This window comes from Sus scrofa, chromosome 9 (genome assembly GCF_054392235.1).
Source record: "Sus scrofa isolate SSC_HxYL_T2T_F1_AM1 chromosome 9, Sscrofa_HxYL_maternal_Yorkshire_Landrace_v2.0, whole genome shotgun sequence".
NCBI classification, from domain to species: Eukaryota; Metazoa; Chordata; class Mammalia; order Artiodactyla; family Suidae; genus Sus; species Sus scrofa.
Genome location: NC_139391.1, coordinates 53172636 through 53198214, shown reverse-complemented (window position 1 = coordinate 53198214; position 25579 = coordinate 53172636). Strand labels below are relative to the sequence as shown.

The 25579-nt window shown below is 42.0% G+C and overlaps 1 protein-coding gene and 2 long non-coding RNA genes across 3 annotated transcripts in view; 2 read left to right on the top strand and 1 right to left on the bottom strand.

Annotated features, from left to right (window-relative positions):
* Nucleotides 1-25579, bottom strand: part of ST3GAL4 (ST3 beta-galactoside alpha-2,3-sialyltransferase 4) — a 1054305-nt gene that overhangs the window by 569710 nt on the left and 459016 nt on the right. The gene's annotated exons all lie outside the window — the stretch shown is intronic.
* Nucleotides 216-25114, top strand: LOC146399916 (uncharacterized). The gene is made up of 3 exons (XR_014815566.1): nt 216-425; nt 2240-2305; nt 23849-25114. It is a non-coding gene; the product is annotated as an uncharacterized LOC146399916 (long non-coding RNA).
* Nucleotides 13314-16641, top strand: LOC110255455 (uncharacterized). Its single transcript, XR_002335719.2, has 3 exons — nt 13314-13622; nt 14295-14438; nt 15173-16641. It is a non-coding gene; the product is annotated as an uncharacterized LOC110255455 (long non-coding RNA).

The following is a 25579-nucleotide window of genomic DNA, read 5'->3' as shown; positions in this document are numbered from 1 at the left end:
TAGCACTCAAGATTTTTGATGCTGTGTTCTGTGGTCATTTCATTATACCACATTCTGGGGAGAATACAAGGATAAATTGGGCCCAGATGGGTAAGATGCTGAGATGCTCATTAAAGTTGAGAGAATGCATGTGTGTGAATAATCGGAATGCAGGAAATCCAAAACAGGGCTGAGCACAGAGCCTTTAAAAGGCAGTACTGTAGGGGATGGGAAGAGAAATGGAGAGGTTAGACTCAGAGGCACTGACAGAGGATAATCCTAAGGGGAACAGTTTCCTACTGTCAATCATCCTGGAACAAATTTAACCCTGGGGTATAAGCTGAGAGCTGAGGAAAAAACTGCTACCCTACTTGGAGTTTCCTGGCAGTTGAGAGTCAGACTTTTATGAAGAGAAAGAGGTTTGAGAGGATTTCTTCTGGAAGGAGGTAAGCTGGTCCTTCCCACTCGATGTTGGGCTAGGTATTGGCGGGGGTGGGGGGTGACCTCAACTCTGAGAGTGACTAGGTATTCGACTGGGGGGGTGGCTGAATGTAAAATTCCTGTTGATGGGATTGGACCTGTGGATTCTAAGAACAGTCCAGTCTAGTATTTGATTCTAAGTTTTCTGTCAGTTGCCTTAAGTTATTCTTATACCTTTCAGTTGGGATGGGTGTTGCAGCTTAGTCTCTGCTGTCATTGCAAGGAATTAAAGAAAGGGTCTGTGCCCATACTTAAGTCAAAGCCAGAGAGGAAGCAGATTGCAAGAGTGCAAAATGTAGGTCTACAACAAAGGGGGAAGTGGGTTAAGCCAGATGTTGGCTTGAGAGGCAGGGACAGCAAGAGTGACAGTATGGAAGAGATGTCCTTCCAGAGTACATTGGAGGTTGTTACTATATACCAGAAGAGCAAACTGACATTTCCATGCAGGGAGGAAGGAAGAAGAGGATATAACTAATTAACTGCTTACCTATGACACCTAGTAGTCTGAGTGAATTTCTGAACTAACACGGTAAAATAATCATGTATTATCACACACACACACACACGACATCACTGATTTTTGGTTTTTGTTTTTTATTTTGCTCTTTAGGGCTGTACCTACAGCATATGAAAGTTCCCAGGCTAGGGGTCGAATCTGAGCTAAAGCTGCCAGCCTACATCATAGCCAGAGCAACGCAGGATCCTAGCAGCGTCTGTGACCTACACCACAGCTCACGGGCAACATTGGATCCTTAACCCACTGCACAGGTCCAGGGATCAAACCTGTGTCCTCATGGATACTAGTCATGTTCATTACTGCTGAGCCACAACAGGAACTCCCACAACATCACTGATTTTTGTGTTCTGCATATTTATTCACTAGCAGATCTGTCCCTTTCCTTCCTCTCAATGTCCTGAATTTCAGCATCTGCTTTCATCTTTACCTTCCTGTCTTTGATCTTTTGAGATCTGCCCTCCCTTTCTTCTAGGAATTGTATATTTAATTCTTTTTGTTTGTTTGTTTTTATGGCTTCACCTGCAGCATATGGAAGTTCCTGGGCCAGCGATTAAATCCAAGACACAGCCGTGACCTATGCCACAGATGCAGTAATGCTGGATCATTAACCCACGGCACCAGCTGCCATGGCGGGAACTCCTAAATTGAATACTTCATGTTCTTTTTTTTTTTTTTCCACTGTACTTGCAGCATGTGGAAGTTCCTGAGCCAGGGATTGAATCCAAGTCACAGGTGGAACCTATGCCACAACTGTGGCAACACCAAATCCTTAACCTGCTGCACCACCAGGGATCTTCCCTAGTTCTTTAATAGCAGCCCACATGAAAAAAGGGAAGGTTTTCTTCCTTTGCCCTGCTGGAAACTATCTCCTCACTTAATTACACTCCAATGATATTATTACCACTTCTCCTAAAGCAGAAATTTTCCCTTCCCAGCTTTACCAAGCCATTTGAATTTCTTTATTTATATTTGAACTCCATTTTATTGACTAATTTTTTCCCTAAAATCTCAAATTCGTGCTCCTAGTATTAGTATCCCATAATACCTGATTTTCATACCAGGCCCTTTTCCATACCTTTTCTCAGTGCCCCTAATCCTTTTTTCTTATTCTCTTAGGGCACCAAAAAATAGTAATTATTATATAATAAATTACATACCCATGGCTTCAAAGTAGTCAGGAATGATTCCTTTTCCCTATTGCTCCAAACCTTATGTGAAATCTGTATGGTTCCTTTATTCATGATGCCTTTCTCTCCATCACAGCATTCTAGAGGTACAATTTGTCCAGAAGAGTAGCCCAGGGTTTTACTCAACTCTGAGAGTGACTGGGTAAGTACTCAATTATGTCTTTATGTATATGATTAGAAGACGTTCAGATTACAGTTTAAGATTTTTGATTTGCATCTCCAATATTACCATGCAAAATAATAAAAATGATGTTTCTTGAATGGAAGTCCACTTTTCAATCAGTTACCATTATTTTTTAAAAGACATACACCTACTTTCTACAGTGAATACAATAAAATATCTTTTTTTTTTTTTTTGTCTTTCTGCTATTTCTTTGGGGCCGCTCCCACGGCATATGGAGGTTCCCAGGCTAGGGGTTGAATCGGAGCTGTAGCCACTAGCCTACACCAGAGCCACAGCAACGCGGGATCCAAGCCACGTCTGCAATCTACACCACAGCTCACGGCAACGCCAGATCGTTAACCCACTGAGCAACCTCATGGTTCCTAGTCGGATTCGTTAACCACTGCACCACGACGGGAACTCCAATAAAATATCTTGAAATTCATTGGTAACAACCTACATGTCCATCAACAGAGGGATAAAGAAGATGTGGTGCATATATACAATGGAATATTACTCAGCCATAAAAAGAAAGAAGTAATGCCATTTGCAGCAACATGAATGGACCTAGAAATTATCATACTAAGTGAAGTTAGTCAGACAGTGAAAGATAAACAGCATATGATATCATTTATATGTGGAATCTTTAAAAAGAATACAAATGAACATATTTTCAGAACAGAAACAGACTCACAGACTTTGAAAACAAACTTATGGTCACCAAAGGGGACAGATGGGGGTGGAGGGGGAGAGATGGACTGGGGGTTTGGGGTTGGCTTGCACACTGAGGTGTATGGAATGATCGGCCAATGGGACCTGTCGTATAGCACAGAGAACTCTACCCATGTTATGTGATAATTATGGGAAAAGAATCTGAAAGAGAATAAAAAATAAGTTCATTGGTAATTAAGATATTTTTCACCTAATGACATTTTTGAATAGGTTAACGGGGCTGGTGTTGAGTGCCAGGATTTGAGGAAGCAGGTCTCAGCTTAGGCAGAAGCCACATGTAATGAGGAAGGTCAACAATGTGAAGAACCACAGTTACTGCTCCAGTGCAGCCCAATGGCCTGATGCTCCTGGGGCTTTCCCAGTACCCATAGGATTTATACCAATGAACCAGCAAGGAAAGAACTGTTTCTTCTAGCTCAAAGTTTGAAGGAACAGTCAGATCAGAAAATCCTGTCTCATAAACCAAACAAATGTTTTCTTAGGTTAGTCTCCCAAGGCAATAGAAATAAAAACAAAAATAAACCAATCAAACCTAATCAAATTTACAAGCTTTTGCACAGCAAAGGAAATCATTTAAAAAAAATGAAAAGACAACCTATGAAATGGGAGAAAATATTTGCAAATGATGCAACCAACAAAGATTTAATCTCTAAAATATACCAACAACTTATACAACTCAGAAAAAAAAAAATTTAAAAAAAGGACAGAAGACCTAAGCAGACATTTCTCCAAAGAAGACATATAGATGGCCAGTAGGCACATGAAAAAAATGCTCAGCATCACTAATTGTTAGAGAAATGCAAATCAAAACTTCAGTGAGGTACCACCTTACACCGATCAGAATGACCATCATTAAAAAGCCTACAAATAACAAATGCTCTGAGTTCCCATTATGGCTCAGCAGAAGGAACCCAACTAGTATCCATGAGGATTTGGGTTCCATCCCTGGCCTCACTAGTATCTGGCATTACTGCAAGCTGTGGTGCAGTTTGAAGACAAGGCTTGGATCCAGTGTTGCTGTGGCTGTGGCATAGGCTGACAGTTGTAGCTCCGATTTGACCCCTAGCCTGGGAACTTCCATATGCCAGAGGTGTGGACCTAAAAAGAAAAAAGAAAGGGAAAAAAATTTGCTGGAGAAGGTGTGGAGAAAAGGGAACCTTCCCACATTGTTGGTGGGAATGCAAGCTGGTACAACCACTATGGAAAACAGTATGGAGGTTCCTCAGAAAACTACATATAGAACTACCATGTGATCCAGCAATCCCATATATCTGGACAAAACTTTCATTCAAAAGGATACAAGCACTCCTATGTTCATTGCAGCACTATTCACAATAGCACAGGGAGCTATATCCAATCTCTTGGGTTAGACCATGATGGAAAATAATATGAGAAACAGAATGTGTGTGTGTGTGTGTGTGTGTGTATACACACACACACACACTTACATATAAACATATATATTTATGTATATAAATGGGTCACTTTGCTGACAGCAGAAATTGGCACAATATTGTAAATCAGCTATACTTTTATAAAAAATAAAAAAATTAAAAATTAAAAAAATTTTAAAACTGGGAGTTCCTTGGTGGCTCAGTGAATTAAGAACCCAACATATCCTGCTATATAACACTGGGAACGATATCTAGTCACTTAAGATGGAGCATGATAATGTGAGAAAAAAGAATGTATATATGTATGTGTGGCTAGGTCATCTTGCTGTACAGTAGAAAATTGACAGAACACTGTAAACCAGCTATAATGGAAAAAAATAAAAATCATTAAATTATATTTTACAAAATTAAAAAATATACATTACAGAGATAAAAGTGTAATGAAATATAAATTTTTAAAAAGAAATGCAAAAAAAGAAAAAAGAATCCAACATAGTGTTCATGAAGATGCAGGTATCATCTTTGGCCTGGATCCTTAGATCCAACATTGCAAAAGGCTGTGGTATAGGTCACAGATGTGGCTTGGATCCCACGTTGTCATGGCTATGGTATAGGCCAGCAGCTGCAACTCTGATTCGACCCCTAGCCTGGGAACTTGCATTTGCTGTAAGTGCAGCCCTAAAAAAATTAAAAAATTTTAAAAACTGGATATAAAAAGAAAACAGTCAACCTTATCTTTGACTCCTCTTCCCCTCTCATTCCACATTAAACAAATGACCAAGTCCAGTCTGTTCTGTCTTCAAAATATCATGACTCTCATTTCCTTCTCCATTCCCACTATCACCGTTCTTGCTATGACCTTCATGTTGTTCACTTGGAGCTTATTCTTTTCTCAATATGTAAGCATTTGTTATTAAGACTGAAGTGGAGTCTTACGAGCATTGGCTGGAGAAGAAAGCCTTGCTTCTGATCCTCAGAGTAAGAGGAAGGCTGTTTTTACAGAGCTAGGATGCCAAAGCTGCTTGGAGGAACGAAGAAAGAAGGCTCTAGGAGCTGGCAAGAGAGATTATTTGAAGCACTTCAATTTGGGAGAAGGCTCAGAGGGAGGATTAAAGTGATGAAACTAGGAAAGGTGGTGTTGCAGAACCAAAGTCAAGAAGAGGAGGCCCTAAGTGAGGCACATCTCTGGCCATGACTTAGCACCAGGGGACATCAGATTGAATCTTGCTCTCAAAGAAGGGCAATGATGTGGAGGGGTCATCTTGGGAGTTTCACATAGCTCAAGCCAGGGTAGGAGGTGGTTCAGTGGTATTTAATTCTAATAACTCTGGGAAAAGCCTTGGATCCTGCCTGTGTGATTAGAACAGAACATCTTTTTTTTTGAGTCCTTGAGCTGAGATAATTTCTGATCATTAAAGTTCAAATGGGCAGCAGATGAGAGGTGAAGAGCTTAGTCAGGTGAGAAGGGGAACAGGCAACACCAGGACTCTTGGCACCATCCAGAGGTGGGTGGAGAAGGATTATGAGGGCATTAGTACATTTAGAAGATACAAATATGCTCAAGAGGGAAAAAAAAAAAAAGCTCTTATAATTTCAAAGACTTAAACATGTGCCAAATGTTGACAATCCAAGGTTAGAAAGAGGACCAGCCTCCTTTCCATATCGTGGATATTTCCTGAGAATGTATGCTCACGCGCAGTCTAAGAAAGTGAGGAGTTCCCATTGCAGCTTAGCTGGTTAAGAACCTGACATTGCGTCTGTGCGGATGCAGTTTGATCCCTGGCCTCTCTCAGTGGGTTAAAGATCCGGCATTGCTGCAAGCTGTGGCATTGTTTGCAGATGAGGCTTGGATCTGGTGGTGCTGTGGCTGTGGTGTAGCCGGCAGCTGCAGCTCTGATTAGACATCTAGCCTGGGAACTTCCATATGCCACAGGTGCGGCCCTAAAAGGAAAAAAGTAAAACTGAGTTTCTTGTAACAATTCCTCACTCCATCCTCATCCCAGAAAACTTCCTCCCATACACAGAAGTCTGGCATTCAGATCCAAAGATACTATGATGAGGACCCCATTTTTGCTACTTCCATTATTTCAATGCCCTTTATTCTTCTGGGTGGATCCTCAAAAGATAATCACAGACACAAATCTGGCTGAATTCATTCAAGAGGATTCTTAGCAAGGAGCATGGGCTACAGCATGAAAACCAGACTAAAAACACTGTGCTCCTTTGATACAGCCTCTATGCAAGCAGGTGCACAAGAACTGTACAAAACAACAACAATTTTTTTTTTTTTGTCTTTTGTCTTTTTTGTTGTTGTTGTTGTTGTTGTTGTTATTGTTGCTATTTCTTGGGCCGCTCCCGAGGCATATGGAGGTTCCCAGGCTAGGGGTTGAATCGGAGCTGTAGCCACCGGCCTACACCACAGCCACAGCAACGCAGGATCCGAGCCGTGTCTGCAACCTACACCACAGCTCACGGCAACGCCGGATCGTTAACCCACTGAGCAAGGGCAGGGATCCAACCCGCAACCTCATGGTTCCCAGTCGGATTCGTTAACCACTGCGCCACGACGGGAACTCCACAACAACAATTATTATAATAATACTCAGTGAGTTGAATTTCAGGTTCTTTTCCTATTTAGTACCAAAAATCTGAGGCTGTGGACATGATATGACTTTCTCTGTTTCTGGTCTTCTTACTCCTTTAATTAACTCTTTAGTGATCACATATCATAGCTCTAAATACCTTCTCTACCCTGATGACTCACAAATCTTTACTGTCCTCCCTAAACCCTCCACTGCCTTTTTAAAATCTCCATTTGATGAGCATTTAAAATTTAATATGTCCAGGGCTGTGAGACTGGTCATCCTTGTCTTGTTCCTGTTCTTAAAGAAAAAAGTTTTCAGCTTTTCAATATTGAATATTGTGCTGTGGGTTTGTGCCCTGGTTTTTAATATGTAAAGGTATATTCCCTCTATAACAACTTTCCTGAGAATTTTTAGCCAAAACGGGGATGTTGAATTTTGTCAAATGCTTTTTTCTGCATCTGTTGAGATGATCATACAATTTTTATCCTTTATTTTGTTAAAGTGGTTGATTTGCAAATGTTGAACAATCACTGAATCATGCCGTATGATACTTTTAATGTATTGTTGAATGAGGTTTGCTAATATTTGTTGAGGCTCTTTGTATCTATGTTCATCAGATATTGCCTGAAATTTTCTTTTTTTGTAATGTCTTTCTCTGGTTTGCTATTACAATAATGCTGGTCTTGTTGAATGAGTTTGGAAACATTTATTTCCTCTTCAATTTTTGGAATAATTTGAGACAGGTATTAAATCTTTTAAAAATGTTTGGTAGAATTTACCCTTGAAGCCATCTGGTCTTGGACCCTTGTATATTGGAAGTTTGTTTTATTACTAATTCAATTTCATGACTAGTAATCAGTCTGTTCAGATTTTCTATTTCTTCCTGATTTAGTCTTGCAAGATTATCTGTTTTTCTGAATTTAACCTTTTTTTTTTCCTAGGTTATTCAATTTGCTGTATAATTGTTCATTGTAGTCGCTTATGATTCTTTGTATTTCTGTGATGTCAGTTGCAATTTTCTCCTCTTTTATCAGATTTTATTTATTTGGGCCCTCTATTTGTCATTATACTTCAATACAGCTGAGGAAGAAAAGCTGTATGGGCTTTGGTGATAGGCTTTCAGTTCTGTTCCCTAGCATTTTGACCACGACAAATCACTTAAACTTTTCTAGCCTCCATTTCCAAATCTGTAAAACGGGTAGAATGATGCTTTAAAGAAAAAACAATATAGTGACAATGTCTTTGAGTTTTTGTTACGTCCTTTTTGAACTTAGGTTCCAGTAGACTGGTGAGAAATCAGGCGATTTCTCTTGTTCCTTTTTTTTTTTTTTTTTTGTCTTCTCTAGGGCCACACCTGCGGCATATGGAGGTTCCCAGGCTAGGGGCCTAATTGGAGCTGTAGCCACCAGCCTATGCCAGAGCCACAGCAGCGCAGGATCTGAGCCTCGTCTGCAACCTACACCACAGCTCACAGCAATGCTGGATCCTTAAACCTCTGAGGGAGGCCAGGGATTGAACCCACAACCTCATGGTTCCTAGTTGGATTCATTAACCACTGAGCCACGATGGGAACTCCTCTTGTTCTTTAATTAGGAGTAGTTCCTTTGTTTTTCCATTTTTTTTTAACTTTGTCTATGAATTTAGGAGAACTAGTTATTGAATATGGTCTTGAAGGGATGTTTTTATGTGGAAGTATCCCTGTGTAGACTGTGTGAGTCTGATATTTTTGTTGTGAGGGTTGGTTTTGATACAGTTGTCAGCCATGTCTCTCCTCAGGGTGTGCTGGCCATTATCCCTTTGATAATGTGTGATTGGTGTTGCAGTGTCTACAATCTCCACTAGATGTTGAGGGGAACTCCTCTCTCTTCTGAGGTTATCACAGCCCTGATAGGGTGGGGTCTGCTCCCTTGGTGTTGGAGGAGAAGCCCTGAGGGTCAGGTCTGATCAGACTTTGTTGCCCATGTGTGTGTGCCCTGACCCACAGGAGGTGCCCACTGAAGCAAGTGAGGCCTGTGTGGTCACAGTGAACCTATATGCCACCTGTGCAGGTGTCCCTGGTTCCACCCAGAAGCAGCCAAAAGAAACATCCCTTTCTCCATTGTGTTTGTCCCAGACCTAGTACTAGGCTATGGTGTGGAATGGACTGGGCTGAGGGCGAGGGCACTGTGGCTGTAGGAACTGAGGTAGTTGTGCTGCTGCCCAGGACTCTGTGGTCGATCTCTCCCAGGATCTGGCTCTAAGACTTGGTGTGGAGTGGCCAGAGCCAGAATGTTCCCATCAGGAAACAAATCCCTGTGTCCTCCTGCCCAGGGCCTGTCCACCAGAGATTCAGCACCCAGCCTCTGTGCATTTCTGTGGCACCACCTAATGGGCTCGCCACCAAAGTCTGCCATGGCAGGACCCACCACCATCATGTGTCCTGACAAATGGGTTTCATGGTTCTGCCCAGACCACACACCAGGCCCCCCAAGCTGTTTCTACACAGCTAGATCCAGTCCTCTCCCAGGGAAGGCTTACCTAAGATTCTGCCTGTGTTTGTGGGGCCTCCTCGTGCATCCTTCAGATTGGACAGTGCATCCAGGTAGCAGCTGCCAGTGTCATCTCTCCACTCTGATTGTTAGTAAGGCCACATTCACACGCTCCTCACCAGTAGAATCTAGTTTTCTAGCCTCTCTTGTCATGGTCTATGTGTGGGTTGGAGAGAGAATTTCCAAACTCATATCAGAGTGAAAAGAAAAATAAGAGATTCCTGATGACCAGACAGAGAAAACAAGCTCATGGTTCTGTCTGTTTTTATAGCCCAGGGAGAGAGGTGTGGTCTTATGATATAACTGCTGACCTGTTGATTGGTTTGGGAAAGAAGGGTCTTATGATACACTTGCTGTTGGTTGGTGGTGGATAATGCCCCTTTAGGGGTGAGGTGAGGAGTGGGTCACACACCATTCCTAGTAAGGGGGTAGGAAGGAGTAAGCCATGTTGCTCAAGGTGGGAGAAGGGGCACTACAAATGATAGGGATGGAGTAGGATAGTTACATAGGAAATTGTAGAAGTCCCACTAAGGGTCCATAGATAGAGAGGGAAACTGGGGAACTTTGGGAGATCAGTGTAAGTTAATAATTGTGGGAGGACAATCAGAATGAGGCAGCCTCGCTTGACTAGTGGAGACACAGATATGCCTCAAGTCATTGGGTGAGAGATGAGGTGAAGCCCGCATTCAGGTTCAGACCAAGGGCAGGAATTTAAGGACCACCCTTTTGCTGACTTGAATAAGCACCACGACAGTCCTAGTTTTACTTTATAGGGTCAAATCCTCTTACCAGATACCAAGGAAGAGGAAGAGGCAGTCTTTTCCCACCCCCATTTCCTTTGGATTATAAAACTGCAGCCCACCTAATTCTCAGGACAGAGCCACCTTGCCTGCTGGCTTGCATCTCTCACAAGTGTCCTATCTAAATGAATCTATTTCTTGCCTATTACTTTGTCTCTCACTGAATTCACAAATAATTTGAACCTCAGTAAGTCCAGACATTGGGTGAGTGATTCTAATTTAAAAACAGTGAGTTCAAGTCCCAGTCTGGATTTAGGCTGGGTTTGAGTCCCAACAACGTGGGTTCAAGTCCCAACCTGGGTTCTAGCTGGGTTCAAGTCATAAGTGCTGTCAGTTTCACAATGAGACATGTGGGGTGAGAAAGGTGTGGTAATTCTTATATAGGCCAGAGGCTTTTTGAATTTTATCTTCTTGGAGAAGACTTGAAGTCAGTTCCACAGCTCTGTCTGTCCCAGAGGATTTCCTAGCAGGCAAAGGGGCTCTCTGGCACCAGGTCCTGATGTCTTTCCCCAATCCTACCCAGTTATATGCAGATCTCTCAGCTTTGGTGGTCTAGGAGATCTGCCAGTTTCCAGTTGGATCTCTGTGAGAATGATTCTACACATAGATGTATTATTGATGTGTTTAAAGGTGGAGGTCAGTGTCAAGTCTTCCTATTCTGCCATCTTGATCCCCTCCTAGAAATTTTTGTTTTTGTTTTTGTTTTTGTTTTTGCTATTAGTCAAAGACTGTTTTTCTCTTAAGAAAATAGCAATTAGGAGTTCCTGTCATGGCTCAGCAGTAAGGAACCTGACTAGTATCCATGCAGATGTGGGTTCAATCCCTGGCCTAGCTCAATGGGTTAAGGATCCTGCACTGCTGTGGCTGTGGTGTAAGCCAGCAGCTGCAGCTCCAATTTGACCCCTAGCCTGGGAACTTTGATATGTTGTGGGTGCAGCCAAAAAAAAAGAAGATAGCAATTACAATGATTATAGTTTTCTTTTTTTTTTTTTGGTCTTTTGTTGTTGTTGTTGCTATTTCTTGGGCCGCTCCCGAGGCATATGGAGGTTCCCAGGCTAGGGGTCTAATCGGAGCTGTAGCCACCAGCCTACGCCAGAGCCACAGCAACGCGGGATCCGAACCGCGTCTGCAACCTACACCACAGCTCACGGCAACGCCGGATCGTTAACCCACTGAGCAAGGGCAGGGACCGAACCCGCAACCTCATGGTTCCTAGTCGGATTCGTTAACCACTGCGTCACGACGGGAACTCCGATTATAGTTTTCTAATACCTACTCTGTTATAAACACTGCAAATGTTTTGCCAACTGAAGAAAAATGCACAACCTGAACACTGCAAGTTAAGTTTTATTTGGGGACCTTACTGAGGATTAAAGCCCAGGAGACAGCCTCTCACATAGCTCTGAAGAACTTCCAAAGAGGTAAGGGAGGAGCCAGGATATAAAGGAATTTTTCCTGAAAAAACAAACAAACATCTTTTGAACATCAAAAGATCACTACTTAGCACAAAAAACATATCTTAAATGAATAATTTAAGTGTATGGGAAGAAGCAAGAGTTTGTGCTCATTGAAATTATTCCCTAGATATGCATCTTGGCTATCTAGGGCTGAAACCAAAACACCTCTGACTTGAACCCAGCTGAAACCCAGGTTAGGGTTGAACCCATGGTTTTTCCATTAGAAGCACTTACCTGGTGTCTGGACTTACTGAGGCTCAGGTTCTTCATGTCTCAGCACAGAAGGAATTAAAGGAGAGACAAAGTGATAGGCAAGAAATAGATTTATTAAGATAGGACCCTTGTGAGGGATACAAGTGGGCAAGCAAGGAGGCTCTGCCCCAAGCATTAGGTGGGCTACATTATTATAATCCACGGAAAGTGGGGAGTAGGGAAAAGACTGCCTTCTTCCTCATTCTTCGAGCAGACATCAGGCTTACATCACTAGCTCCTCTTTCATATTTGATAAGAGAGTATTTGACCCTATGAGGTCAAACTAGGACTGTCAGGGTGCTTATTCAAATCAGCAGAAGGATAGTAACACATGCTAAAATATGCTGAATCATCTCAGATTTCTGTAGGGTCTCCTACTTGGGAATGTCATTTTTTCCCTTAAATTCCTGTCCTTAATTCCAAGGATCATTATCTTGCTGAACTTGAATGCAGGCCCCATTTTCTCTTTCATTTAATGACCTGAGGCATATCTCAAATAAATATGGTTTTAGAGTTAAGCAAGTCTGCTTCATTCAATGGCTTTCTTGAGTGATCATTAACTTACAGTGGTCTCCCAAAATTCCCTAGCTTTCCCCTCTCTATAGTCCCCTCCTGGGACCTCTACAACTGCCCATATAACTATCCTACTCTATCCCTATCACCAATTAAAACAGTCTCCATTATGTTTTGCCCTGCCTTGGCCCACTAACTTGCTTTAATTGGCTTTTCTCAAATGATTTCTTCTTTGCTTAATTGCTTTCTTTTACTAATGATTACTTTCTAGTCAGAGTTATGTTGCATGCCTATTATTTTCTTTTCCTTTGAAGCACTCGCTAACACCCCCTTCCTTCTATGAGCTATCTTCACTGCAGGAAAAGGTTAAGGTGCAATAACCCCAAAGACCACCAGAAACCATCACCACCAGATCACCTGACTCCAGCCTTGAGGACTTTGAAATGATCTATGGAGGGAAAAGAACGCAGACACCCTAATCCTTATTAACAGCTCTGTTTTTTCCAAGCTAAATCTATAAACCCCCCTGTTACGCTCCTTTCAAGATAGGACACATTTTTAGCCTACTGTGGCCTTCTTTGCCTGGCAAAGCAATAAAGCAGTTCCTTCTGCTTCACACACCCAAAACTCTATCTCAGAGACTTAATTGGTGTGGGTGTACAGAGGCCAGGTTTTGGCTACATCGTGAGTAAGTTCATCTCTTTCCTGTGCAAATTCCTTTGTCTTAGTCTAGGCCCTACACTGGCTGCGGAATGGGGTGAGGAAGCAGAACACCCACTCTCTTAGAGGCAGGGCCTCCAATACAGGTAAATGAACAGTACTTTTTACAGCCCAAGGCATAACTCACAGAGCAGGAGAACAGAGAGGGCACCACGGCTTCATCTCCACTGCACAGCCTGCCTAGGGCACCACTCCTGAGCCCTTCCTGAAGGTGCATTGCCTGCCTCACTGTCCTTTCCCCAACATAAATGGACTGGCTTCTGTTCCTCCTGCTTCCAGGAGCCTATGTGGTTCTCTGCTGGTCTCCCACACAGGGTGAGTACAAAGGTAGGGAGGCAAAGGGGGCAAGGTAATGGGCTCAGGGAGTAATGTCCTAGGAAGTCCTGCTCTGGAGGAGCAGATGCTATAGAGACAGCATTTGCTAGAGCCAGGCTGCTGAACCCTTGGCTCCTGCAAATTCCCTTCCCCACCATGAAAACTCTTCCTGAAGACCCTGCTGTTGCTGTGGTCCAGTAGCTCCACCAAACTCTAACTCCAGGAGTGGTGTGACAGGAAGGGATGTTAAAGAATCATTGGAGGTCTATCGATGAGCACATTAAAAAGCAATATTACCTTTTCTATCAATTAAGACGCAGGTCTTAATAACTCAGAAGAGAGATCCTCCTCCTTCCTCTCCCCCATTAGAGCCTGGGTCTCCTCTCTCAGTTAACCTTGACCAATCCTACCAGTGATGAGCTGCCCATTTAAGAGCCCCTCAGAAGCCACAGTTGCAGCCTGAGCTTAAAGAGAAAGGAGAGGGCTTCCTGGTAACACTAGGACTCCTAAAACAGATTCCTTCCTAAGTCTGGGCTCTGCAGGGAGTTTCCCCAGAGGGAAAGTCTAGGATCCTGGCCTCAGTCCCAACACCCGCAGCAGCAGCATTTCTCCCTTCCCCTTAACTACTTGGTATCCCTCCTTCTCATCCCATGGTTCTCACATTATGTCCAGATCCTTCAAGGAGAATTACATTTTGTACTTCCTGTGATGAATTTGTTGGCAAGAACTGCAGAAAGAATTTAGGTTCCTGTCAGCCCAAATATCCTGATTTTACATGCCAGACCAAAGAAGTATATACTCATCATTTCACTGGAGGTAAGATGACGGCAGGAGAAAACATGGGGATGGGAAATTAAATTTTATGATTTGACATAGCAGAAAAGAAGAGCACTAGATCTAGAGTCAGAATTCTTTAGTCCTATGAGTTCTGAAACTTACACAACTCATGGTCTAATACATGCTACTTCCTTTCTCTGAGTTAACAATTTCTCACCTGAACAATGATTGCGTTTTAATGGATGCTCTCCAAACTCCTTTCCATTTCTGATATTCAGTGATTAAATCCCTGGTAGAGCATGTTTGTTATAGCTCCTGCGCCTTAGATGTATGTAGGTGTGTTGGGAGCAGAAGTGAGTTGCCCTAGGAGTTCCCATCGTGGCTCAGTGGTAATGAGCCTGGCTAGTATCCATGAGGATGTGGGTTCGATCCCTGGCTTTGCTCAGTGGGTTAAGGATCTGGCATTGTTGTGAGCTGTGGTATAGGTCGATGACACAGCTTGGCTCCCATGTTGCTGAGGCTGTGGCATGGGCCAGCAGGTGCAGCTCTGATTCAACCCTTAGGCCACAGGTGTGGCCCTAAAAAGACCAAAAAAAAAAAAAAAAAAAAAAGGTGAGTTGCCCTGGAAGGAGACTGCCCCTTGTGTGGAAGGGTCTTCAAGTCAGGTTATGCCTAAAGGGACAGAAAGGAAGGGAGGGACTGCTCCTTTGGCAACATTACCTGTCAGATCCCAAGTCTAACCAGGACCTCTGTTATCTTCCTACCCTCTTCAGAATATATCTACCAGTATTCTATCCTGGGCTGCCCAAGAAGATGTGTACAATATATCCGCATCACTGAGTGGGAGAAAAATGTGTTCCTCTGTTGTAATTCAAGCTATTGCAATAGCTTGTCAGTAAAGGATGTGCCTCCATTCAATCCCTTCATATCAGAGAATTAAGCCTAAGAGATTCAGCTGATTTTCAGAGGCCTTCTCTTGACCACATTCTGCCCCTCATTCCTGAACAAACATCAAGATCCAGAAATGCCTTCACTCTCACACCCCACCACCCACATTGCCTCCTGAGAGCCAAGAGGCCCAAGAGAAGTAAACTGCGGATGGAAAGAAATGTAGGACAACTTTGAAATGCTGTGTGGGCCCAAGTCAGACACCTGGGCCTGGCTGGTTCCGCTGTTCTGGCTGGGGGCCAAACCCCAAGTCTAGGTGGGGGTGGGAAAGTGGAGGAGGCTGCACTGGGACACCTGGGGACATCGAATGGATTACAATAAAAATTCTAATGAATAACAAGACCACGGTTCAGAGGAGTTCATGGGCTGGTTCCATAGTGGACCAGATAGGAAGCTAGGGATACTACGCAAAGAATGACCTGGCAAAAGTCTCCAAGCCATTTTGCTCAAATGTCTAGGGTCCTAAATCCCATCAGGGCCCTGACACTCTAGGCCCTGGAGAGTTTCCAGAAAAGGGGAGGACCTGACCAGGAGGGCTTGGCTTTCCATGGGGGCCTAACATATGATCTATTTTGGAGAATATTTCACATCACTTGAGAGGAATGTGTATTCTACCATCATTGGCATATACATTTTGTAATTGGTTTATAGTGTTCTTTAAATCCTCTGATTCCTTATTGATCTTCTATATGGTTTTTCTACCATTATTGAAAGTGAAGTGTTGAGGTAGAATGTATTTCTTCTTTTATTTTGGTTTTCTGTTATTTGGTGCATATATGTATATAATTGTCACAGCTTCTTGATGAATCAACCCTTTTATCAACATATAATTTCACTCTTTATTTCTTGCAAGTTTTTTACTTACTATCATTTTATTGTTTATATAGGCAACCCTAGGTCTCTTTTGACAACTGTTTGCATGGAATGCCTTTTAATCATTATAGTTTCAACATATTTGTCCCTTTAGATATAAAGTAAGTCTCAGGTACACAGTATATCTATATATAATGGGTTTTTTTAAATCCCATTCTGCCAATATCTGCCTTTCCATTAGAGAGTTTAATTTGTTTACATCTAAAGTAATTACTGAAAAGGAAGGGCCTACCTCTCCTATTTTGATATCTGTTTTCTGTATGTCTTATAGCTTTTTTTCTCTCTCATTTCCTCTATTACTATCTGCTTTTGCATTTTGTTGAATTTTTGTAATGGACACTTTTAATTCTCTTTTAAATTTCAGTTTGTATGTATTCTATAGATATTTTCCTTGGTTACAATAAAAATTATATTCAATGTAGTACAGTTATTATATTTTAATTTGAATTGATATGAGCTTAACTTCATTAGCATACAAGACTCTACTCATTTACAATTTTACTCCTTTATGTTATTAAAATCACAAATTACATCTTTATACAATGTGTGCCCAATAACATAGATTTATAATTATCTTAAAATATGTTTATGTAGAAGATAAAAATAATTTGCCTTGAGAGTTCCCTTCATGGCTCAGTGGTTAACGAATCCAACTAGGAACCATGAGGTTGCGGGTTCAATCCCTGGCCTTGCTCAGTGGGTTAAGGACCTGGCACTGCTGTGAGCTGTGATGTAGTTCGCAGATATGGCACAGATCTGGCATTGCTGTGGCTCTGGCATAGGCCAGAGGCTACATCTCTGATTAGACCCCTAGCCTGGGAACCTCCATATGCCACAGGAGTGGCCCTAGAAAAGGCAAAAAGACCAAAATAATAATAATAATAATAATAATAATAATAGTTTGTCTTCCCAAATAAAGATAATAAAGATACAAAATAATCCTAAAAGTGTTTCATATTTTATAGTTTTGTAATAAAACTAATGTTATTCTGAAAATTACATATGTACACATACGCATACATAAATACAAGCATTTGTATACATATTCCAAAATAATTGTGTATACATCAGGAACCAAGTGTTTCCGCACAAGGAAAAAAAGAGATGCAAATATACAAATAAAAATGCTAAGAATAGGAGTTCCCAACGTGGAGCATCGGAAATGAATCTGACTAGCAACCATAAGGCTGTGGGTTTGATCCCTGGCCTCACTCAGTGGGTTAAGGATCTGACATTGCTGTGAACTGTGGTTTGCAGACTCAGCTGGGATCTGATGTTGCCGTGGCTTAGGCTGGCAGCTGTAGCTCTGATTGGACCCCTAGCCCAGGAACCTCCCCACTTGCTGTGGGTTTGGCCCTAAAAAAAGCAAAAAAATAAAAATAAAAATAAAAGTTAAGAATAAAATCATCATAATTTTTTTTTTTTTTTTTTTTTTTTTTTTTTTTTTGGCTTTTTGGCTTTTTGGCTTTTTGTCTTTCCAAGGCTGCACCCACAGCATCTGGAAGTTCCCTGGCTATGGGTCTAATCGGAGCTGTAGCTGCTGGCCTACACCACAGCTCATAGCAACAACAGATCCTTAACCCACTGAGCGAAGCCAGGGATCGAACCCACCTCCTCATAGTTCCTAGTCAGATTCATTTCCACTGCACCAGGATGGGAACCCCAAAATCATCATAAATTTGATTTGAAATATTGCTATGAGCTTATGATGAATATTTGCTTTTTAAAAAGTGTTCCAGTTACCCATTAATGGGTAACAAACTACCCCCAAAACTTACTTAAAAACAAATACTCTTGGGAATTCTCATCATGGCTCGGTGGTTAACGAATCCGACTAGGAACCACGAGGTTGTGGGTTCGATCCTGGCCTTGCTCAGTGGGTCAAGGATCTGGCATTGCCGTGAGCTGTAGTTTAGGTCATAGACATGGCTCGGATCTGGCGTGGCTGTGGTGTAGGCTGGCGGCTGCAGCTCCGATTCGACCCCTAGCCTAGGAACCTCCATGTGCCATGGGGTGCAGCCCTAAAAAGACAAAAAGCAAAACAAAACAAAAAACACTTTTTTTTTTTTTGTCTGTGCCCACAAAATACAGACGTGCCCAGGCCAGGAATTGAAACTGCACCACAGAATGCTTTCTGCTGCTGTGAGGACACTTTCTGCTAATATGTACACCATAACTGTGACCATCTAACATAGCAGGAAGAATGTTACGGGCAATCTGGGCCCCTTGAAGAATGTGTCAGACAAGGGACAGCCTCGGCCTGGCCACGGGTTTTCTTCTAATATAGAAGAGAATTAGATTAGTTCAAAAATTTTCTCCAGCTCATTACGTGGTTCTAAAACCTATACATTTCCCAAATAAATTGCTAAGGAAAGAAAAGCAGCTGGGCAGAATTCTGAGGAAGGAAGAGTGAATTCTGATCTCTTCTGGGTTGTTCTATTTCTAACTTTAGCACAAAGTGTTGAGGAAATTTGGCCCCTGTCCACCGTGCCAAATAGAAATGCGGAAACAGAGTTTGGGGTGAAGGAGAAGAAAGCTTTACTGCTTTGCCAGCAAAGGGGGCCACAGCAGGCTAATGCCTTAACGACTGTGCCCCCTTTGGGAGAGATTAGGAGGTGGTTTTATAGTTTGGGGAGTGGAAAATAAGGCTACAGATAAGGATCAGGGTAGAGGCAAGCTTGCATTATCTTTCAAAGCTGGTGTTTAGTGGCCCCAGGACTGGTTCTGGTCATCCTCCTTTAAGAATGAAGAGTGCTTCATCAAGTAGTTAACACCTTCCGTTTGTTGGGGGTTTTAATTCTGCTGAAGGCTAAAGATATTATTATGCATATTTCTTGAGAAGGAATCAGAATCCTGCCCCAAGGCTTCACTTGACCGTTCCTCTCTGGTCTCTGCCTCCCCTCCTTTCTCTGATTAGCAACTGTTTGAACCTGCCCTTCGGAAGGCAGGGAAGGTCCTGGAACCCGAGGCTTGTTCCCTAAACACAAGAAATGTAGGACACAGAAAGGCTTGTGTGCCCAGGAGCCCTACAGGGCCCTGCTCGGTGACAAAAGGGAGAAGTATTTTTTTCTTCCCTTGACCTTTGGCCTCCTCTGCAGTGTTCCTTCTAGTGGATGGGAAATGTACAAATAAACTACAGAATTGCAGTCCTCCTGGCAGTGGCTCCAGTATGGTTTCCAAGGTTTATTCTTTTTTCCCAAGTTTCACTGAGATGTAATTAACCTATATCACTGGATAAGTTTAAGGTGTACAGCATAATTAATTTGATGCTGGAAAGATGTTACCGGAATCCGGGTTCTTGTTCACACAGTCAAAGAATCCACAAATACATGGGCAGCAAGCAAGCAAAGTCTGTATTAAAGAAAAGCAAATAGCTCCCAGGGCTACTGGGAGCAGGGAGAAGAGCCCTCCCCCCCCCCCCGCCCCATTGTCCTATAGGGGTTTTTATACCTTAAAGATGGGGGGGGGTACAAACATGGGGTTCAGAAAGATGTGGTTTCCTCCCATTGGCCTTGCTCAATTACCTATATGGGTCCTTATCCAATAGGGGTTTTAGGGGTGAAAATGTCCTGTAGGTCTCATGGTTTCTTTGCTCTTTTCTTCCTGTAAACTGAGTCATAGGGGATTAGAGATTAATGTCCATCTGGGTGTAGGTACACTCCCTATAGTAAACAAGGCCTGTGGGGATGTTAATCCCTGGACCCCTAAATCCACAAATATTACTCAATAGCCATATCAAAGAATGCTTTGAAGCCCATGCTCCTACACTAACTTCCTGAGTTAGTATTCTGTCTCAATCTTACATATATATACCATGAAACGATTACCACAATAAATTTAGTTAACATCTATCATATTGTATAGGTATAAAACAAAGAAAAAGAAAAAAAATTTACCTTGTGATGAGAATTCTTAGGATTTACTCTCTTACCTTTCCTACATATCATAACATATCAGTGTTAACTATAATTGTCATGGGGTACATTACATGCCTGGTACTTACTTAACTTATAACTGGAACTTTGTATCTTTTGACTAAGTTCATCCAATTCTGCCTCCCCCCACCAGCCATCTTTGGTAACTACAAATCTGATCTCTTTCTCCATGAGTTTTTTTTGTTTGTTGTTGTTTCCTTTTTAGGGCTGCACCTGCAGCATATGGGGTAGAATCAGAGCTGCAGCTGCCAGCCTATACCACAGCCACAGCAATGCAGGATTCGAGCCGCATCTATGACCTACAGCACAGCTTGAGGCAACATCAGATCCTTAACTCATTGAGCAAGGCCAGGGATTGAAGGCTTATCCTCATGGACACTATGTGGGATTCTTAACCTCTGAACGATAACAGGAACTCCAGTTTGTTTGTTCTGATTCCACATATAAGTGAGATCAAACAGCATTTGTCTTTATCTATCCCTATAATTTCAAGTAGCATAATGCCCTCAAGGTCCACCCATGTGGTCACAAGTGGCAGGAATTTCCTCATTTTTTTATGGCTGAGTAATATTCAATTATATATATATATAAACAGCTTCTTTCTCTATTTGTCCATTGATGGGGACTTACGTTGTTCCTATGGTTCATTCTTGAGACTGTGTTAAACCAGGTATGAGATCTTAATTTGTAAAGATGAAAGAATCCAATTTTGTCCCCAGTATTCAAATCCATTTCTTATATGGCATCTAGATGGTATATCTAAATACCCTGGGAATTTTTTGAGAAGGAGTGGCTAAGTTCTGGGCATAGAGTGACCCTAGATCAGGCACCTAGTATTAAAGTCTTACGTCAGTGGGGATGAACATGAGATCTGCTCTTGTTCTCCCATCTTGGGTTCAATCTCACTACGGGTCTCCTAAGAGCCCAAGCCCACCTTCAGTTCTTCTAATTTCCCTGTTATTAATTACGCAGTATCCTAATAGTCTGAAATTTCCCCAATAGATTGAAATGTTCCAGAGATAAAAGGATTCTGTATTGCTCACCACTCTTCATCCAGTGCTGGAAACCCAGTAGGTTTCTAGAAAATGTTTGTTATACAAATGGTTTTGAGGGACAGGCTAATCTATTCCAGATACATTTTACTATCACTGATTGACAGCAAGGATGGGTCTTTCTTACAGGACAGGATCTTGAATATTTGGTCTTTCACAGGAACTGACTTCCTAAGGCTGTAAAGCAGGACTCCTTTGATTGGGCATGTAGCCTTTGCAGCATATTCATTAAGTCCAATCCTAGAGGAGAGTGAATGTTGCCCATCTTACCATGGCTTTCTTTGGCTGATGGCCTGGCTCTCATTGTGACATTGTAGGAGAAAATGTCCCAATAAAATGTAGAAAGGAGAGACCCCAGCCATGATGACTAAGCAAAGTCTAGCCAACTGCCCCAACCAGTCCTCCCCCATGCATCTGCTTCCGCATATACTACCTTGCCTGATGTCACTCCAGTCCAACTAGTCAAGCTTGGACCCGGAAGATGTAGCCCATAAAAGCCTTGTGAAACCCTTCTTCTGGGCTCAGACTCTGGAGAGCGATCTCCTCTGAGCCCGCCGGCGTAATAAAACTGAGTTCTCCAACTCTCCGAGTGCTTGCTTGGCTTCTCACCGGGTAAAAGAGCTGATCCACTGCAGCCGCAAAGCTGCCGGAGCTGGTACGCTACAGCCACGGGGCTGTCGCCAGAGCTGACACGCTGCAGCGCAGGGCTGCTGGGTATCTGCCATAACATTTTGGATCTGATTTTCTCTTACACAGTGGGTGAGATGACCAGCTGTGAGAAAAACAGCTCCCATTATGAAAGAAGCACTGCTTTTTTCAGCATGCTGATCATATGCTGTACCACTACAATTTCTGCAATGATTCCTCTGAGTCATTCCAGATGGGGATGCCCTAAAATGAGGATGAGGCTTCACAAACAAACTGCCTCCTCCTTGAGGCTTATCCCTGTTCACTCATTCCAGAATGATCATTTCCTCTGGATGAGGAGTTTCTCTTATTCTCGCTGCTTTGTCAGTCCATATCTTTACTGCTGGTGTTTCTTCTATTAAACATGAACAGAGCTGATACTGACTTTTAGTTCATGTCCTATGACTCAAGGAAGATCATGGCACAGATAGGGTGGGCAAATACATCATAAGCTGAGGAAGAGGGGGCAGGCAACTGGCCATCAGAAGAGTTAAGTTTATTTTTTACTGATTGATATTTCTTCCCTTCCTTCCTTCCTTTTCACCTGCGTAATTTTTTAGCTCTTCCATTCTCTCTTCTTCATCCTCTCCATCACCATTGCTCTTTATTTTTTAAGTTTTGAATATTTATTTTAATGGAGAATCCACAACAGTATTTGCACAATTGGCAATTAGAATGGATGGAAATCTTAGAACAGAGTTATACAGGAAAGGAGTGTACTGATAAACATCTACACAATTCAGTTATGTTATTTTCATTGAGTCTGCTATCAAGACAATTTGGAATAATATTCATGTGGAATATGAGGTAACAGATATGTGATGATGGTTGCATAACTCTTTGCAGATACTAAAAACCATTACATTGTAAATTTTTATTTTTTATTTTATTTTATTTTATTATGGCAGCATCCATGGCATATAGAAGTTCCTGGACTAGGGACTGAATCTGAGCTGCAGCTTCAACCTACGCCACAGCAGTGGCAACACCAGATCCTTTAACCCAATGCACCAGGCCAGAATCAAACCCCACGCTTCTAAAGTGATGTGAGCCACTGCAGTTGAATCCTTTTTTTTTTTTTTTTTTTTGCTTTTTATGGCCACACCCATGACATATGGAGATTCCCAGTCTAGGGGTCTAATCAGAGCTACAGCTGCTGGCCTACACCACAGCCACAGCCACAGCAATGCCAGATCCCAGCCACGTCTGCAACCTATACCACAGCTCATGGCAACACTGGATCCTTAACCCACTGAGCAAGGCCAGGGATCAAACCCACAACCTCATTGTTCCTAGTCAATTTCGTTTCCCCTTAGCCAAGACAGGAACTCCTGCAGTTGAATTCTTAACCCACTGTGCTACAGCAGGAACTCCAAATTTGTATTTTTTTATTTTTTATTTTTTATTTTTTTGCTTTTTAAGGCCACGCCTGCTGCCTATGGAATTTCTCTGGCTAGGGGTTGAATCAGAGCTACAGCTGATGGCCTATGCCACAGCCACAGCAATGCTGGATCCTTAAGCCACTGAGTGAGGCCAGGGATCGAACCTGTGTCTTCATGGATACTAGTCAGGTCTACTACTGCTGAGGCAGGACAGGAACTCCAAGTCTTTGGTTCCTGAGAAGGCACTGTAGCATGGTATCTGTGCAGGGCTGTCAACCAGACTTGCAGGGTTCTTCTGTGGCCAAGTGGCAGTAGAGGGAAGTAGAATTCCTGACTCACAACTGATGCAAAAATATTAACTTTAAACTCTGTACTGAATTCAGATTAAATTATAACATTTCTCTCTAATGATATGTTTGGGTGGTTTTTTTCAATGTCTTTTAATTTTGCAATAGTTTTATATTTACAGAAAAATTTTGTCACAACTGATGCAAAATATTAAGTTAACTTTAAACTCTGTACTAAATTCGGATTTCATTAGATTCATGCCTAGTTTCTGTTTTCTCTTCCAGGATTCCACATTTTATTTTCTCATCTTGTCTCCTCACCTCTTCTGGGGTGTGACTGCTTCTCAGACTTTCATGTTTTTTTGTAACTTCCCCTTTTTTTTTTTTTTTTGGCTGCACCTGCGGCATGTGAAAATTCCCTGGCCAAGGATCAAACTTGAGTTATGGCGCTCACAGCATCACATTCTTAACCACTAGGCCACTAGGGAACTCTGACATTCAATCAATTTTTTTTGAGGAGCATGGAACATGTATTTTGCAGAATATCCCTCAATATGAGTTTTTCTGATGTTTTATTAGACCTTGGTTATGAGTATGTCAACCTGCCTTATCATGGATGACATTAACCTTGATCACCTGCTGAGTAACTTCTTGCCAGATTATTTCTTATAAAGTTACTTTTCCTCCTCATTTTTGTCATTTACTATTTTAAGCAAGTCAGTAAGTGCAGCTCTATTGCAAAAGTATTTGATTTTCTGTTGTTAACTTATTTGTATTTTCCAAATTTTATACACTATCCACAGATTTTTCTATTAGTCAGTAGTAAAGGGGGGGTTAAAAACCTGTTTTGGGGGGTTTTGTCTTGTTGTTTTGTTTTATTTTGTTTCATTTTTATCAAGAAGAGTAAAAGTATATCTTTTAAATTTACTTTTTCTCTTCCTTCCTCCATTCTTTCCTCCCTCCCTCTCTCTCTCTTCTTCCTTCCTTCCTTTCTTTCTTTCTTTCTTTCCTTTATATGGCGACACTAGCAGCATATGGAAGTTCCTGTGTCAGGCATTGAGTCCAAGCCACAGCTGCAACTTATGCCACAGCTGTGGCAATGCTAGATCTTTTAACCCACTGCACTGAGCTGGACATCAAACCTGCTTCTCTGAAGCGACCTGAGCCACCACAGTCAGATTCTTAACCTACTGTACCACAGGGGGAACTCCTCTTTTTTTTTTTTTCCAAATTTTTAATTCTGGTAAAAACACTTAAGTGAAATTTACCATCTTAACGATTTCTAAGTATACAGTTGAGTAACAAGTATATTCACATTGCTCTGAAAGAGATCTTCAGAATTTTTTCACCTTGTAAAACTGAACTTCTATTTCCATTAAAGAGTTAGTCTCCATTCCCCAACTCCCAGGCCCCTGGCAACCACCATTCTACCTTTTTTTTATAGGCATATCTCGGAGATATTTCATGTCCTGTTCTAGATCACCATAATAAAGACCACAATGATAAAGCAACCATTGCAATAAAGTGAAGAACAGAAAAAGGGCTATGCCCTATATATGAATTTGACTCCTTGAGGAACCTCATATAAGTATTTGTCATTCAAAGACTGGCTTGTTTTATTTAGCACATGTCATCCATGTGGCAGCATGGGTCAAATTTTTCTTTTATTTTTTTTCTTTGCTTTTTAGGGCTGAACTCATAGCATATGGAGGTCCCCAGGCTAGGGGTCAAATCAGAGCTGTAGCTGCCAGCCTATGCTACAGCCACAGCAACATCAGATCTGAGCTGCGTCTGCAACCCACACCACAGCTCACAGCGATGCTGGATCCTTAACCCACTGAGTGAGGCCAGGGATAGAAACTGGGTCCTCATGTATGCTATGCTAGTCAGATTTTTTTCCACTGAGCCATGACGGGAACTCCAAAATTTTCTTCCTTTCTAAGACTATTTTACCATATATATATATGTATATATATATACACATATATGACACATTTTATTCATCGATTTATTGTT